The following is a 16,443-nucleotide window of genomic DNA, read 5'->3' as shown; positions in this document are numbered from 1 at the left end:
TAATCACTTTTGAAGAATAAAGGTTGTTTGTGATAACTAATACAATTAATTCCTTACATAACTATAGAGATTATCCAACATCATAACCCACCCTCCAAAATCAACAACAACTAATTCATAACTTCTAGAAAACCAACATGAAGGCACAGGCAAAAGAAAACAGCCTTACTATATTAATAACGAGGAGAGATGTTTTTCAGCTGTAGGCCTTCCTAAACATCTAAAACCATGTAATGTTTGTGGCATGGTGAATTTCAGGCAGGACCTAGATGAATGGAACATGCAGGGGGGACATATGGAAAAATCTAGTCCTTAAGGAACCCCTGTCCCAAGCCATTTAGCATTATAAAGTTTAAAATCGTCATCTTGAATTGGGCTTGGAAACAGACCTAATTCTGTTTGTTTGTTTTTAATGGGCATAATACGTTCTGATTCCTTCAGTCCAGTCAAAACCCCGGTAGCAACATTTTGCACTAGTTGCAGTTCCAGAACACTTTTCAGAGGCACCGCCTCATAGAACGTGTTACATTGGAGATCATTATAGTTATTTATGACTGTAATGAAGTCCTGTTCCATCAGGTAAAGTCTTAACTGATGTATCAGCCAAAGCTGGAAAAAAGGTGCTCCTCACCACTGACACCACTTGTACATCCAACAGGACTCCTGTGTCAAGGAGTACCCCCAATTTACAGACCTGATCTTTTATGGAGTGTGCAACCTTATCCAAGACAGGCTGCACCTCTGAACCCAAACTGGATGGTTTGCCCACCACTCGTACTTCCCATCTTTTTCATCTTGCTGTAACCCATTCAGACCATCAAACAAACTGACAAAACATTGTGTTCACTTTTCTCATGGTAAAGTGGGTTGGGTGGGTATAAGTTGCTGAAAGGTAGAAAACAGTGGGACTTTATTTTAGAGAGTTGATCCATAGGAGGAGAGACTGTGTTTTGGCTGGGTTTTGGTGTAACATTTGTTATTTTTAAGGGTGATTCCAAACTTAGATTTGTTTGTGTCAGGCACGCTTATCATCATCATCATCATCATCCTATCAACTGCACCCAACATCTGTAAGCCATATGTGGACTATACGATTTTAATCCTTAGACCAGGACATTAGCAGATTGCTTGGTATAAATCAGCCTTCCCTTGATCTGGTGCCTGCCCATCAGCCCCTATCAACATGGCCAATAGTCAGGGATGATGGAAATTATAGTGCAACACATTGTCATGCCCCAACTGGAGGAGTCCTCCTCTAAGGAGAAGTGAGAGGCCCCAGAAGCCCAGGGTACCCCAGACCAAGGACTGCCACCAGGCCCACAGGACCCTGAACCTTCAGGGGAAGTGGTTGCAGGGCCATCCTTGTCAGGAGAAAGCAACTGTCAGGGTGGAAACTGAGCCCATAGAGCCCCAGAGCAGTTCTGATTCTGAGGAAGAGCAACAACCCGTGGGAGAGGAGCTTGCTCATTGCTCACAGGCACAGCGGCAGGGAGAGATTCCTCCTGCCTGCATTCCTGAGAGAGATAGTGACCCTGGCAGCGAGAGAGCAGGGGACGGGGTCTTGCTGGACACTTGGCGCAGACGCAGGGAGCGGCGCCAGATCAAGGGCACTGAGAGGAGGCGCTCTGCCCGCTTGGCACTAAAACAACGGTCGCGTCCCGAGGACCTACAGGTAAGAGGGAGGACTTCTCCATAGCCCATAAGTTCAGAGGTTTCCTGCTCTTCTCCTGCAAACGGGGACCAACTGCCTTATCTGGAGCTTAGGCTACTCTGCTAACTACCCCAGTGCAGTTCCTTGCTTAGTCGCTGGTGATTAGCATCTGAGAGTCATTAAGTTATAAAAGAATAAAGCCTTAGAAAGAATCCTCTTTGTTTGTGTCTTGAGTTGGCTATTAGAGGGGACTGTAAGAGGCAGCTAGGGCACTCCTGACAGCGACTCTGTCTCTGAGGCAGAGGCTGAGCCACCCCCTGATCCTTGGAAGCATCATTGCCTCAAGTGACAGGCTAGGAGGTCTCCTGTGTGAAGGAGTGATTGTCTCCAGAAGAGGTCTCCTCAGGAGAAAGGGACTCCTCAGGAATAGGCTCTGGAAAGGAAGCTCTGATAGCTACAGCTGAGCTCTGGGTGGGTCTGGCTGGCTTTGGGCTTAAAAGCCTTCACTGGAAACCCAGCCAGTGTTGGAACAACTTGGTCCATCCAGCCTCTGCTGTGTACCTTGTCTCCTGAATTGTGCCCTGTGACTGATGCACTGTTTCCTGACGTTTTGGACTGCTCAACAACCCTGCTTCTGGACTGCGTAACATAGCTAACTGATTTACTGTGTTCGACCTCTTGCTTGTTATCTTGACTGCTGCTGCTACCGCCTGATCCTTGTTGCCTAACTGACTGCCTGTGTCAGTTAGGCAACCTCTGCCTGGATTTTGAGCACTCCTGCCTTAGCTTAAACCTCCTTGGACTGAAACCTGTGTGTATCACCATTCGCTTGCCAACTTGACTACTCTATTGCATCGCTCCCTGTCCTTGCTTGCAAATAGCCAAGAGTCGAGCTAGAGCAGGACACACATCTGGAGGGCGCCAGGTTGGGGAAGGTTGTATAAACTATGCATTTCCTCAGTATTGTTGACAAACTCCACACAAAATTGTAGCTGTTTTCCATTAGTGTTTCCTCCACTTCCAGTAGCGAGCTGGAATCATGCAACCAGGTGTTCAAGAAGCTATCCTGTAGATTCAGACTAAAACACATGTGGACCATCTGATAATGTTCAGGAGTCATTCGTATGCACCCTGCTGTGATTGCCAATTACACCTTAAGCTAAATGTGGTCCTTCTAAGTTGCCTCTGCCTTAAGTAAAACATAGTTATGGGAGGCCCACCATAGTAGAAGTGTGAGCATAACATAATTATATATCATACAATTTAATTTTAAATTGGAGGGGTGTAGACATGAAAGTAAGAATGCTAGTTGGAAGGAAATAAGAGGCAGGATTACAATGGCATAATTTTTGTATGCTACATGATAACTGTTTAAAAACATAATAGACTCTATTAAATAAAGACTCAGAATAAATAAACTTAAAATGTTAACAATAGCAGGAGATCTCAAGGAATGCTAGCATGACAGTAGTAATATAACAGAAGGTATTGAAGACAAAAGATTACCTTCTTAACATGTGAAGATATGAAAACTAGAGAGAATTGTAGGCAGTGGCAAGTTTATTGTTAGCATAGGACTAATCATTATACAAAGAGCATTAGGTAAAATCATTATCTCTTTGCCTTCGGTTGCTGTCTGCAAAATGGGCTTCATCTTGCCATGAGAATTAACGCAAGGAAAGAGTGCAATAGGCAGTTTATCAGTTATTAAAATTCAAATGCTTCTTAAAATGTAAATAGGTCTCAAGCTGAAAACAAAATACAAAGAAATACCTTGTGCTTTCACAGAGATTACGATATATGTCCAGGAAAGCTAGTGTATAAATGTTTTTCAAAATATGTAATTCCAGCAAGGTCAACGAACTCTCTGATACTGTACATAAGTTTTCTCATACTCAAATAGTAAACTCAAATAGGAAAAATGTCATAATTGAAGAGGCACTCAGGCATCCCTAGGCAGGTATGACAGTTACCTAGAAAGCACAAGTGCCTCTTCAATCCCTCCTGATATAGAATCATATAATAGTAGGGTTGGAAAGGGCCTATAAGACCATCAAGTCCAATCCCCTGCTGAATGCAGGAATCCAAATCAAAGCATCAAATCAAAGCAGCAGATGGCTGTCCAATTTCATCTTGAATGCCTCAAGTGTGGGAGAGCCCACCACCTCCCTAGGTAATTGGTTCCATTGTTGTATTGCTCTAACAGTCAGGAAGTTTTTCCCAATGTTCAACCGGAATCTGGCTTTCTGTAACTTGAGCCTCTTATTCCGTGTCCTGCACTCTGGGATGATCAAGAAGAGATCCTGGCCTTCCTCTCTGTGACAGCCTTTCAATTATCTGAAGAGCGCTATCATATCTCCCCTCAGTCTTCTCTTTTCAAGGCTAAACATGCCCAGTTCTTTCAGTCTCTCCTCGTAGGGCTTTGTTTCCAGTCCCCTGACCATCTTCGTTGCCCTCCTCTGAACCCTCTCCAGTTTGTCTGCATCCGTCTTAAAGTGTGGTGCCCAGAACTGGACACAGTACTCCAGATGAGGCATAACCAGTGCTGAGGGGAACTAGTACTTCACGTGATTTGGAAGCTATACTTCTATCTGTAATCCTTGAGGGGATGCAGAATATTAGTTTACTCCCATCCACTCTCCATTTGTTGCTTCTTTCTCTTTCTTTTACAAAGTCTTTGTTCCCCTTGTATCCCTTCCTCAAGCAGTTTAAAATATAAACTCATAACTCATATGGCTTTGCTTCCTCCTTTTTGTTGGATCTTGTCTTTGGACTTTAGGTGAAAATAGTTGTGCCAGGTGGATTTTCTGGTTCCTTTTGTTTTTACTTTAAAATTTAGTTGTAGTTTTAAGATCTCTCTTTGAAAGGATTTATTAAATCTTAAGAATGGTCATTATAAACTGGACATTTAATACAGCTAATTTTCACAAGAACAAGGAGAAATACATGGGGAAGAATCTAAGTGTAGACTATTCTTCACTGCTGAGAAAGATCTAGGGAGTTTTAATGACATCTGAATATGAGTTGAAATGTTGGTGCTGTCACTAGGGGTAATGTCATTCATTTTAAGTTGCATCCAGACAAGCATTATAGCCAGCTACGATAGCAAACATCTGTTTTCAACAATTCTAGCACATCAGGCTGAGATGCTGAGTTCTTTTGAGTTGATTATCTTGGCTCCTGGGAATTAAAAGTTAATTAAAAGTTCCTAAGCATGTATAAATGCTTCCCTTCTGTGAAGGGAATGTATGGAAATTGTCATGGAAGCTGATAATTCTGTTTCCCTAGAATGGCAGTAACCTTGGCAGAGGTGGCCTGGATCAATATAACAGGGGGACATCAGGAAAGGCTGAGAAGCTTGGGCTCTCACTGTCTGGTTTGTTTGTACAGTGGCAACTGGAAGACTAATGCACTCATGGAGCACTACCAAATACACCCTGCAAATAGTATCAATCACTGTCATTGACTTGTTGGTGTTTTCAGTATCCCTTAAATAGAACCAAACATTTTCCTTTTGACAATGTTTAGATAGTGATTATGTAGGCAACTGGAGAGAAATAAAGTTGAGATGCCTGTCTCTACATGGCTTCTTAAAAGTGCAAGATTACAACCTTGGTTTCTACTCACCCCCTATTAAATGAAAGCAGGCTTGTGTTCCAGTATGGTCAGATTCAGCAAAATACCCCTAGTTAATATTTAGCTACATCCTGCCATATGTCCCTGTTGCTGTGCATCCTCATGTCGTGCACAGATGAACAAACATGTATACATCTGTAATGGTGAATGTGGGATTAAGGGGACCTTCACCAGAGGTGTGGGGTGCACACAACAGATTTATGTGCTATACTCTTAACAAAATGGGGCATAGCTATTTCTAACTGGGAAAATTAGCTGAAGCACTCCGTCAAGTCCAAAAGCATAGACTTTATTTGTACAGATTTTGTTCTTAACACATACACACGTTGCAAACAAGAAAATGGCTTGATTAGTTCTAATTGGCTTAACCCAGAGAAAGGTGAAGATGGGGGCAATTAACATTTGCCAAATAAGTAAAAGAAGGTGATGCCATAGGGGATTGGGAGGCTATGCCACCAGGGGTGCTTGGGTTCTGGTGACAATAGTGGGCTGCAGAAGCGGAAACTGATAGATTCAGAAGGAAAGGAGGATAAATAGAGCATGAGCAATCATAATTACCTGACTTCAGAGCAAGGGAAAAGCCATCTCCTGATTGGTTGCAAATAGTTAGAGAAATTATTTGGTTACAAACTACCCTCAGCTTTCTGAACTACAAACTGTTTCCCGCCTCCCAGCTGAGCAGAGCAGAGCAGAGCAAGCTGCTCCAGCTGGTCCAGGGACTACAGAAGCAGGCAAGCTCCCAGAGAGCGAGCGAACAGAGCGAGCGAACAGGGGGAGCAAACAGGAGTTGGCCAGGGGAGTTGCAGTGGTTGAAGAGACAAAGGAGACAGAGGCTAAGAGGTAAGTGGGTTGCAGGAAGCCCAGGGTGCTGCCCTTTATCCTTCTGACTGGCTGTGAGCTCACCAGGAGCTTCTGAGAGCTCCAACTGAATTGGAGGGGTGTGGCCTGAGTACTCCCAGCAGCTGACTGGGCGGGAAGCTTCAGTCTGTTTCCCGCCTCCCAGCTGAGCAGAGCAGAGCAGAGCAAGCTGCTCCAGCTGGTCCAGGGACTACAGAAGCAGGCAAGCTCCCAGAGAGCGAGCGAACAGAGCGAGCGAACAGGGGGAGCAAACAGGAGTTGGCCAGGGGAGTTGCAGTGGTTGAAGAGACAAAGGAGACAAAGGAGACAGAGGCTAAGAGGTAAGTGGGTTGCAGGAAGCCCAGGGCGCTGCCCTTTATCCTTCTGACTGGCTGTGAGCTCACCAGGAGCTTCTGAGAGCTCCAACTGAATTGGAGGGGTGTGGCCTGAGTACTCCCAGCAGCTGACTGGGCGGGAAGCTTCAGTCTGTTTCCCGCCTCCCAGCTGAGCAGAGCAGAGCAGAGCAAGCTGCTCCAGCTGGTCCAGGGACTACAGAAGCAGGCAAGCTCCCAGAGAGCGAGCGAACAGGGGGAGCAAACAGGAGTTGGCCAGGGGAGTTGCAGTGGTTGAAGAGACAAAGGAGACAAAGGAGACAGAGGCTAAGAGGTAAGTGGGTTGCAGGAAGCCCAGGGCGCTGCCCTTTATCCTTCTGACTGGCTGTGAGCTCACCAGGAGCTTCTGAGAGCTCCAACTGAATTGGAGGGGTGTGGCCTGAGTACTCCCAGCAGCTGACTGGGCGGGAAGCTTCAGTCTGTTTCCCGCCTCCCAGCTGAGCAGAGCAGAGCAGAGCAAGCTGCTCCAGCTGGTCCAGGGACTACAGAAGCAGGCAAGCTCCCAGAGAGCGAGCGAACAGAGCGAGCGAACAGGGGGAGCAAACAGGAGTTGGCCAGGGGAGTTTGGCAGGGAAGGTCAAGGGGGAGGCCCCTAACATTTTTTTTTATTTTTTTTTACTAACTTTTTTTCATTTATTTGTCTTGTAACACACACTTCCACACCAGTGGGACTCTGCTTTTAACCTCTACTGAGTAGAGGAGCAGGCACAGGCTAGTCTAGAACAATCACAAAGCTAGACACAAAAAGGGAAAAGAGGCTATGGAAGGACAAGACTCTCCAGTGGTGGTGACCTGCAAGGTGTGTGCAATGTTTGTTTTCTTGCCTGAGAACAACATGGCCTACACCTGCAACAAGTGCAAGTTGATCACGCTGCTGGAGGAAAAAGTAAGTGGACTGGAGCGGCGACTGTCAACCCTCCGGGGAATAAGAGAACACGAAGAGTTCTTGGACAGAATGGGGGAACTACAGCAGCAAAGGGCAGACCAGAAGCTTGAAGAGCAACAGCAAGATGAGGCAGTGGGAAATGCTGAGGTGAAGAAAAATGGAGTAGAGGATACTCCTTGGAAAACGGTGACAGTTAGGAGAAGAAGAACTAGACGCCACTCTGCACCAGTGGAAGCGGTGGAGCTGTGGAACCGATTCCAGGTACTTGCAGATGAGACTGGAGGACAGCCTGCAGAGGAAGAATCACAGGGGAACCTGCATGAGAGTGAGCAAGAGGCTGAAGGTCAGTCAAACAGAGGCGATGAAACCCAGGCCTACAAGAAGAAGAAGAGAAGAGTGGTAGTAGTGGGAGACTCCTTGCTGCGTGGGATCGAGACCCAAGTATGTCGCGAAGACCCGTGGACTCGCCAGGTATGTTGTCTCCCGGGAGGACAGATTAGAGACGTGACTGAAAGGTTGCCTGCACTCATAAAGCCCACTGACAGGTATCCCTTTCTTCTCATCCATGTGGGAACAAATGATACCGCCAAGCGGAGCTACGAAGAGATCACGTCAGACTTTGAAGCTTTGGGAAGGAAACTCAAGAACTTTGGGGCCCAGATAGTTTTCTCATCCATCCTTCCAGTAGTTAGAAGAGGGATAGAAAGGGAACGAAAAATACTCCGGGTGAATGACTGGCTACGAAGGTGGTGCCGACGAGAGAGATTTGGATTCTGGGACCACGGGCTATACTTCCTGGAAGATGGGCTGTTGGCTAGGGATGGGTTGCACCTCACAAAGGCTGGGAAGAATGTGTTTGGCCACAGCATGAAGAACTTCATCAGGAGGGCTTTAAACTGAATCCTACGGGGAAGGGAGATGTAATGTTGGGGGTAACAATGGACGTAGGCGCATGCACTGCAATGGAGAGAACAGCGCTGATAGCGCCCAATAATAGTCTTCAGACACATGTAGGAAGAAAGCCAGACTATGAAGCACATGGTCTTCGATGTCTATATACTAATGCCCAGAGTATGGGAAACAAACAGAACGAACTTGAACTCTTAATACAGGAGGGAAATTATGACTTGATAGGTATAACTGAGACTTGGTGGGATGACTCTCATGACTGGAATACAGCAGTTGAAGGATATAACTTGTTCAAAAAGAACAGGAGGAACAGAAAGGGAGGCGGGGTTGCACTGTATGTGAAAAATACATATCTCTGCACAGAAATACAGGAGGAGGAGCTTGGTAGCCCCATCGAGAGCATCTGGGTTGAAATAAATGGAGCAAAGAATAAAAGGAACCTGGTGGTCGGAGTCTACTACCGGCCACCCAATCAAGGAGAAGCCAAGGATGAAACTTTTGAAAAGCAAATAGCCAATGTTTTAAGGAAGCATGATGTAGTAGTAATGGGGGACTTCAATTTCCCCGATATTTGTTGGGAGACAAATTCTGCAAAACATGGCCCCTCCAGGAAATTCCTGACTTGTGTGGCGGATAACTTCCTCCTACAGAAAGTAGAGGAAGGAACTAGAGGATCGGCTATCCTTGACTTGATCCTAACCAACAGAGATGACTTAGTGGATAAAGTAGCAGTTACAGGAACTCTGGGGGAAAGCGACCATGTTGTACTTGAGTTCTTGGTTCTAAGGGAAGCAAAAGCCGAGTGTACTCAAACGCGTACCCTGGATTTTAGGAAAGCTGATTTTAACAAACTCAGAACAATGATCAGTAAGGTCCCATGGCAAGCAATGCTAGCGAGAAAAGGAGTCCAAGATGGGTGGGAACTTTTAAAAAAGGAAATTCTCAAGGCACAATCACAAACAATTCCAACAAGAAGAAAAGGTGGAAGACAACAGAAGAAGCCAATGTGGCTTCACAAAAAGCTTAGGGATGACCTGAAAACAAAAAAGGACACATATAGGAAGTGGAAAGAAGGCCAAGTAACAAAGGAAGAGTACAGGCAGGTAGCACAGAATTGCAGGGATGGCGTCAGGAAGGCTAAAGCGGAGAACGAGGTGAGGTTAGCGAGGGATGCTAAAAACAACAAAAAGGCTTTCTTCAGCTACGTGCATAGTAAAAGGCAGAGGAAAGAAATGGTTGTTCAGCTATTAAATAAGGATGGCAAAATGATAACAGATGACAAAGAAAAGGCAGAGGTGCTCAATTCCTACTTTGGCTCAGTCTTCTCCCAAAAGAGGGTCTATGACCCCCCTGGCAAAGGCGAAGTACAGGCTGAAGGGGCAGGATTGCAGCTTGAGATCGACAGGCATATGGTCAAGGAACACCTCATTACTTTGAATGAGTTCAAATCTCCAGGGCCAGATGAACTGCATCCTAGAGTCATAAAGGAACTGGCAGAAGAGCTCTCAGAACCGCTGTCTATTCTCTTTGAGAAATCATGGAGGACCGGGGAAGTGCCAGATGACTGGAGGAGGGCTAACGTTGTCCCTATCTTCAAAAAGGGTAAAAAGGAGGAACCTGGGAACTACAGACCAGTCAGTCTGACATCAATCCCTGGGAAAATTCTGGAGCAGATCATAAAGCAATCCATCTGGAAGCACCTTGACAACAATGCAGTGATTACTCGAAGCCAACATGGATTTGTCAAAAACAAGTCCTGCCAGACAAATCTGATCTCATTTTTTGATCAAGTCACCTCCCTTGTAGACCGTGGGAATGCTGTAGACATCATATACCTCGACTTCAGCAAAGCTTTCGACAAAGTGCCCCATGATATCCTGATGAGCAAACTAGCTCGAAGTGGGCTAGATGAAACAACGATCCAGTGGATCCACAGTTGGCTACAGAATCGGACTCAAAGAGTGCTTATCAATGGGACCTTCTCAAGCTGGGGAGAGGTAACGAGTGGGGTACCGCAGGGCTCAGTCCTGGGCCCAGTGCTCTTCAACATTTTTATTAATGACTTGGAGGAGGAGGTGCAGGGAATGCTGATCAAATTTGCAGATGACACAAAATTGGGAGGGATAGCTAATACTTTGGAAGACAGAAACAAAATTCAAAGTGATCTGGATAGACTGGAGTGCTGGGCAGAAAACAACAGAATGGCATTTAATAGGGACAAATGCCAAGTTCTGCACCTAGGAAAAAGAAACCAAATGCACAGTTACAAGATGGGGGATACGTGGCTCAACCACACTACGAGCGAGAAGGATCTTGGAATTGTCGTCGATCACAAGCTGAATATGAGCCAACAATGTGATGTGGCTGCAAAAAAGGCCAATGCTATTTTGGGCTGCATTCATAGAAGCATCGCTTCCAAATCCCGGGAAGTACTAGTTCCCCTCTACTCAGCACTGGTTAGGCCTCATCTGGAGTACTGTGTCCAGTTCTGGGCACCACACTTTAAGAAGGATGCAGACAAGCTGGAGAGGGTTCAAAGGAGGGCAACAAAGATGATCAGGGGACTGGAAACAAAGCCCTATGAAGAGAGACTGAAAGAACTGGGCATGTTTAGCCTTGAGAAGAGAAGACTGAGGGGAGATATGATAGCGCTCTTCAAGTACTTGAAAGGTTGTCACAGAGAAGAAGGCCAGGATCTCTTCTTGATCATCCCAGAGTGCAGGACACGGAATAATGGGCTCAAGTTACAGGAAGCCAGATTCCGACTGAACATCAGGAAAAACTTCCTGAGTGTCAGAGCAATACGGCAATGGAACCAATTACCTGGGGAGGTGGTGGGCTCTCCCACACTGGAGGCCTTCAAGACAAGGCTGGACAGCCATTTGTCAGGGATGCTCTGACTTGGATTCCTGCATTGAGCAGGGGGTTGGACTCGATGGCCTTGTAGGCCCCTTCCAACCCTACTATACTATTCTATGATTCTATGAACTTTAACTGTAAATTATAAAATGGAATGAAAGTCACTCTGGCCTTGTTGACAACAGGATGCACCACTTTGTCCACAGACGTTCAAAATAAAGGCTTTGGATGGGCAATGATGGGAAAACCAAATAAGGCTTAGCCATCATTAGAACCCTGGAACCACCACAATTTGATTTAAAAATAGAAATTGGATAGAGACCCTTAGAAACAGGACTTCTCCTTGGAATTCCAATTAGGATTCAAAATACTAGGCTCAAGACATTTGGTATCAGCTTCTGAATGATGTAGGCTCCCTGCTTGATCATCACCCCTCTTAGACTCAAAACCTCATGCATAGGCCACAGTCCCCTTGCTAAGCATTAAAAAGGGATGTAGAAAGTTCACAGGTTGTGCTGTGTTATGTGTGGAACCCTGGTAATAGTTTCTCTTCGGGTATACAAAGCAAAGGAATCTCTCTAGGTAACAAGTGCTTCAGTAGCAAAGCAGAAGAGTCTGTCCCTGAAAACATGGGATTGGCTTCAGAGCGGCATGAAGAATCATGCTAGGAAAGTATCATGAGGAACTAACTTAGAAGCCAATTGGACCCTGGGTTATTCTTAAAGCTGCCGAGATCCACAAGCGTAAGGGTTACCCAAGCAAAAAGAAAGATCAAGTGTTGCCCAAACTTGCAGGGCAGTTATATTGCTCAACACAAAGGGTACAATGGACTTGATGTCTCAGAGGCTGGTCCCAGTATGGGTCAAAACAAAGAGAACAATAGTTTGGTTTTGGGGAATGAAAAGAAAGCTCAGGGAGATTCCTTGTACATTGACTGATTTATATCTAACTGGCTATACAGGGCAAGAGTAGTACAGAAAGCAATAGCTAGTTACCAGTATACAAAACAGAACCACGGACAGAATCACTCTGGCTCTGCAGTGACCATCCAGATCCTTATCAATGTTCTCGGCAGGCTCTCATGTTGCTGCATCTGGAACAAAATGGATCCTTCAGCCAAGGTGTCAATGAAATGTGCAGCACAAAATATATGTTTCCAGAGAGCCAGCACATCTGAGCTGTAATGAAATAACCATTCAGTGACAGTAGAAACAAGCTGACCTTAGTATCATTTATCCCTAGGTGTAACATTAAAGTTGGTTTAAAAAAGTGCTTATAAGCTTTCCTGATATGAGACCACAAAGTAAGCGAAAACATAGGCTGATCACATTATGTGAGATGGAGTTGATATTTATAGAGTTTTACTCAGAACCTTTCTAAGACCAAATAATTCAGATTAATATAATAGTTTTTAAATAGTTAAGAGAGGTGATATTTGGGATCTCACATGTATTCTCTTGGTACCTCTACAGCCACCATCACCACTTCCACTACCACCACAAGAAATCCTTGGCGATTTCTGTGGGAAATAGCACATTCCCTTTGTGCTCCTCTCCACATCTCCCAAGAATAGAAGTTGGGAGATGCCTCACCAAAGAAATAGGCACACACTTGGCTAAAAATTACATAAACATACATACAAATAATTAGCAAACAGTTGCACAATATACATTTTAAATGACACAGATTTTGGTATCATGGGGTTTGCCAAACATAATCATGTATTGCCGCTCCAGTTTTAACTCATGATATTGTGGTGATATCCCCAAGCATTTTGCTTCCTGTCCTGTGAGCCGTTAAATCATGTTGGAGCCTACACAATCCTAGTTAATTTGCTTTTGGTACACTTTTTTCAGGCAATAAACTGAATTAGTTTAAGGTTGAAAGGGATTTTGGGGACTCCCTTGTGATCAGTGAACACTCCCTTTGCAATAGGGAGTTTCATAGCAGGATTATCAATTTGATTAAAGAACCTTGTTTCGGTTACTGTTGCTTCCTCTGTGCAATATATTACCAGTGCAGCAATCAAGATATTAGTGGCCTTTCTAGCTTTTCTAGGACCATTAACAGTTCGCTATCGCATTACCTCATATCAGACAAAAGCACATTAAAGTTAATTTAAAAGCACTAACATGCATTCTGTGGTTGGTTACTCTTAGCAGGTAAAGATACTGTTTTGGCTTAGCGTGGCCTCACAATTACAGGGAAATGAGAAGTTGTGGGCAGCTGTCCAGTGATGCTCTATAGCAAGGATGGTAACCCACAGGCTTCATGCAGCTCCCATGGGAGGGCAGGGGTTGTTTATTGCAACGCCTGCTGTTTTCCTCCCACTGTGCTGCTGGATTCCCAGCTATTCTGTTGGGAAACAAGATGCTCAGGAAGCTTGGGCATTGTTTCCCAGCAGAATTGCGCTTTACCCAGCCTGCCAAACAGAGAAGGTGCGTGCTCTCCATGGGCCTTGTTTCCCAGCAGAATTGCTGGAAATTGAGCAATGTGGACACTTCTGGTGGCAGGAGAGAGGTGCAGTCCACAGTGCGTTGGAAGGGCAATGTGCCCCCCCCACCCACTGAAGTTGCCCAGCCCTTCTCTATAAAATGGATGAGGAACTTTTGTTGTGCTAAGGACTATATTCCTTGGCCAAAAACTGTTAAAGCTTGCATGCAAGTAGTGGGTGGGCCTAGAGCCAAAAGTGGGTGGGACCAGAGCCACCCCCACACATATTCCTTCTCTCTTTCCTCTTCAGCCACCTCCCATCTTTGGATAAGGCTTTGAAATGAACCTTTCTGTTGGTGCAAATGGGAGCTTTTTCCCAAAGCCATATTGCGGCAAAGGGTGAGGTGATACTGGGGAAAGTCACAGCACATGGGGGAGTAGTCCTTTGCTTTCCATCTGTGCCCCCACAAATTGGCCCACATGGAGCAATTACACTTTTAAAAAGCACCATTGATGTCAGTGGACACTTTTGTTCACAATTCTAATTGCCACATGGGTGGTTTTTTGAGGAGTACACAGCACTCTCTCTTGCTGCAACCCCCCAAAATCTCCCCCCCAAAAAAAATCTTCCCCGCAGCAGTTGGAGCCTAATGGCTATGCAGGGCTGTGAGAGGGAACGTGGCAAACCAGAGAGAGAGATCCCAGGGGCTGCACCCCTGCTTAATAGCTGATCTACCTCAAACAGAAATAAAAAGTAAGAGTTCTTAAGACCTCTCTCTCTGCCTAATGTTGTAATTGACTTGCTGGAAGAAGATTTTACAATTGTGGATATAGCCAGTATGAAAGGGCTTTATTAAATAACTGTTGCTGTTCGCTACATAACTTGGAAATAGGTTTAAAAACTAAAAATAGGATAAGAGGTCTCTCTATACCTAGCATCTATTCTGTGGTAATTGGGCTTCAGTGTGTTTGATCCCAGCGTGGTGAAATAGAGAGTATTATGGCTAGGTTTTCAAACATCTTCCTTTCCTTTCCTGCTGTTCTTTTTCTCATGTTACCTGGAATAAGTGACTATCCTATTTAAAGCTGTGTATCCTGGTGAAAAGCTGTAAGATTAAATGTCTATGTTTCGTTATTTACTTAAGTGCCACAGAGCAATAATTTACCTACTGCTGTAGATTTTCAAAATCTGTAATAGATAGATGAACCCAGAAAGCGGATATTCAGAAAATGATGCTTAATCATGGGAGAATTTTTTTAAAAAGTCCACCTACTGAGCCTCATGAGGCTGCCACTGGTTTACTATTACAGCTAGGAAATCATTTAAGAGAAAAATTATCTGTATTACATTTTTTCATAATAGTAATTAAGAGTACTGCAAGAGTTTTGTTCATTTTGTCGTTAGTAGTAATAGGCATTGGCCAGGTTGATGTGTGTGCTCATTCTTTCTGAACTTTTAAAGTTAACCTTCAGTGAAAACTACGGTGTATTTCAAGAGTACTGTCCAGGTCTGTAATGTTGGCATATTATTGCATTTATAAAGCATTTTTTCCCAAGGACCTCAAGGTAATGTACATCTTTCTTTCCCCTCCCCCATTTTGTCCTCACAACAAACCTGTGAGGTAGGTTAGTCTAAGAGACAGTGACTGGTCCAAAGTTATCCAGTGCGCTGCATGGCTGAGTGTGGATTTGAACCCAGTTCTGCCAGCCCTAGTCCATCATCGTGTGTTTATACCACACTGGGTTAACAAAGGTGCCTCGTGTATGCACATCATCACATTGCACCCTTTGATGCTGTAGCACAAGTATTGAAAATGATTAGTGTATTTCATCATACAGCACAATATTGTTTTTTTTAATTAAATGTTGATTTTATACAGCTGACATGAGTTCTATAAGATCATAAGAAGAGCCGTGCTGGATCAGACCAAGTATCCATCTAGTCCAGCATTCTGTTCACCCAGTGGCCAACCAGCTGCCTACGGTAAACCCACAAGCACGACATGAGTACAACAGCACCCTCCTGCCCATATTTCTCAGCAGCTGGTGTACATAGGCATACTGTCTCTGATACTGTAGGTAGCATATAGTTATCAGGACTAGTAGCCATGGATAGCCTTATTCTCCATGAATTTGTCCCATTCCCTTTTAAAGCCATCCAAATTGGTGGCCATTACTGTGTCTCTTGGAAGTGTATTCCATAGTTCAGTGATTAAAGTGTTAATGATGACCATCTTTTCCACTATTTTGTGGGAATTACTTCTGGAATGGTGTGGTGTGGGTGGAGAGAAGAAAATCGGAAAGAAAACGTTCAATTTACTTTTCATCTACTATTTTGTAATGGTTGGTGATAGGTTTTATAGCTAACTTACTTTCTGGAACATATGAAGACACAGCTATCCTTGCGACTCAAATTTGGTGTAAAAAAAAATACTGTACAGGTCTAGTTGGCATTTACTGCAGTTCTGCCTCATTTGCTCTCCTAACCAGAACAAAATGTATTCTTACGCTGCAATCCTATATTCAGTTATATGGAAGCAAGCCCCATTGAACTCAATGGGTCTTACCTCTGGTAGACAGGTGTAGGATTGACCTGTTAATGTATTACACTTGTTCTTAGCCAAAGGGCCGATAATCTCTCTTCAGATCGTTTATATGTTTTATAATTAGGGTACCTTGATATGATGCTTCAGAATTATCAGTCTTCAGTACATGGGGTTACTTGTTCTATGGTTCACTTCTTTATTAATAATTAACAACTGGGCATATTATCAAAATGCATATTTTAGAGCGCAGTGCTTCACGGAACTAGGAATGGAGGCTATTGGATTTTCTCTACG

The 16,443-nt window shown here is 44.4% G+C and overlaps 1 protein-coding gene across 3 annotated transcripts in view; it reads left to right on the top strand.

Moving 5' to 3' along the window:
• Positions 1-16,443, top strand: part of CDK14 (cyclin dependent kinase 14) — a 389,160-nt gene that overhangs the window by 248,477 nt on the left and 124,240 nt on the right. The window lies entirely within an intron of this gene.

This window comes from Heloderma suspectum, chromosome 5, assembly GCF_057233095.1.
Source record: "Heloderma suspectum isolate Gila_16-S chromosome 5, 16-S_ref, whole genome shotgun sequence".
In the NCBI taxonomy this organism is placed as follows: domain Eukaryota; kingdom Metazoa; phylum Chordata; class Lepidosauria; order Squamata; family Helodermatidae; genus Heloderma; species Heloderma suspectum.
The sequence above is the reverse complement of the archived record's forward strand: the minus strand, read 5'-3'. Positions and strand labels throughout refer to the sequence as shown.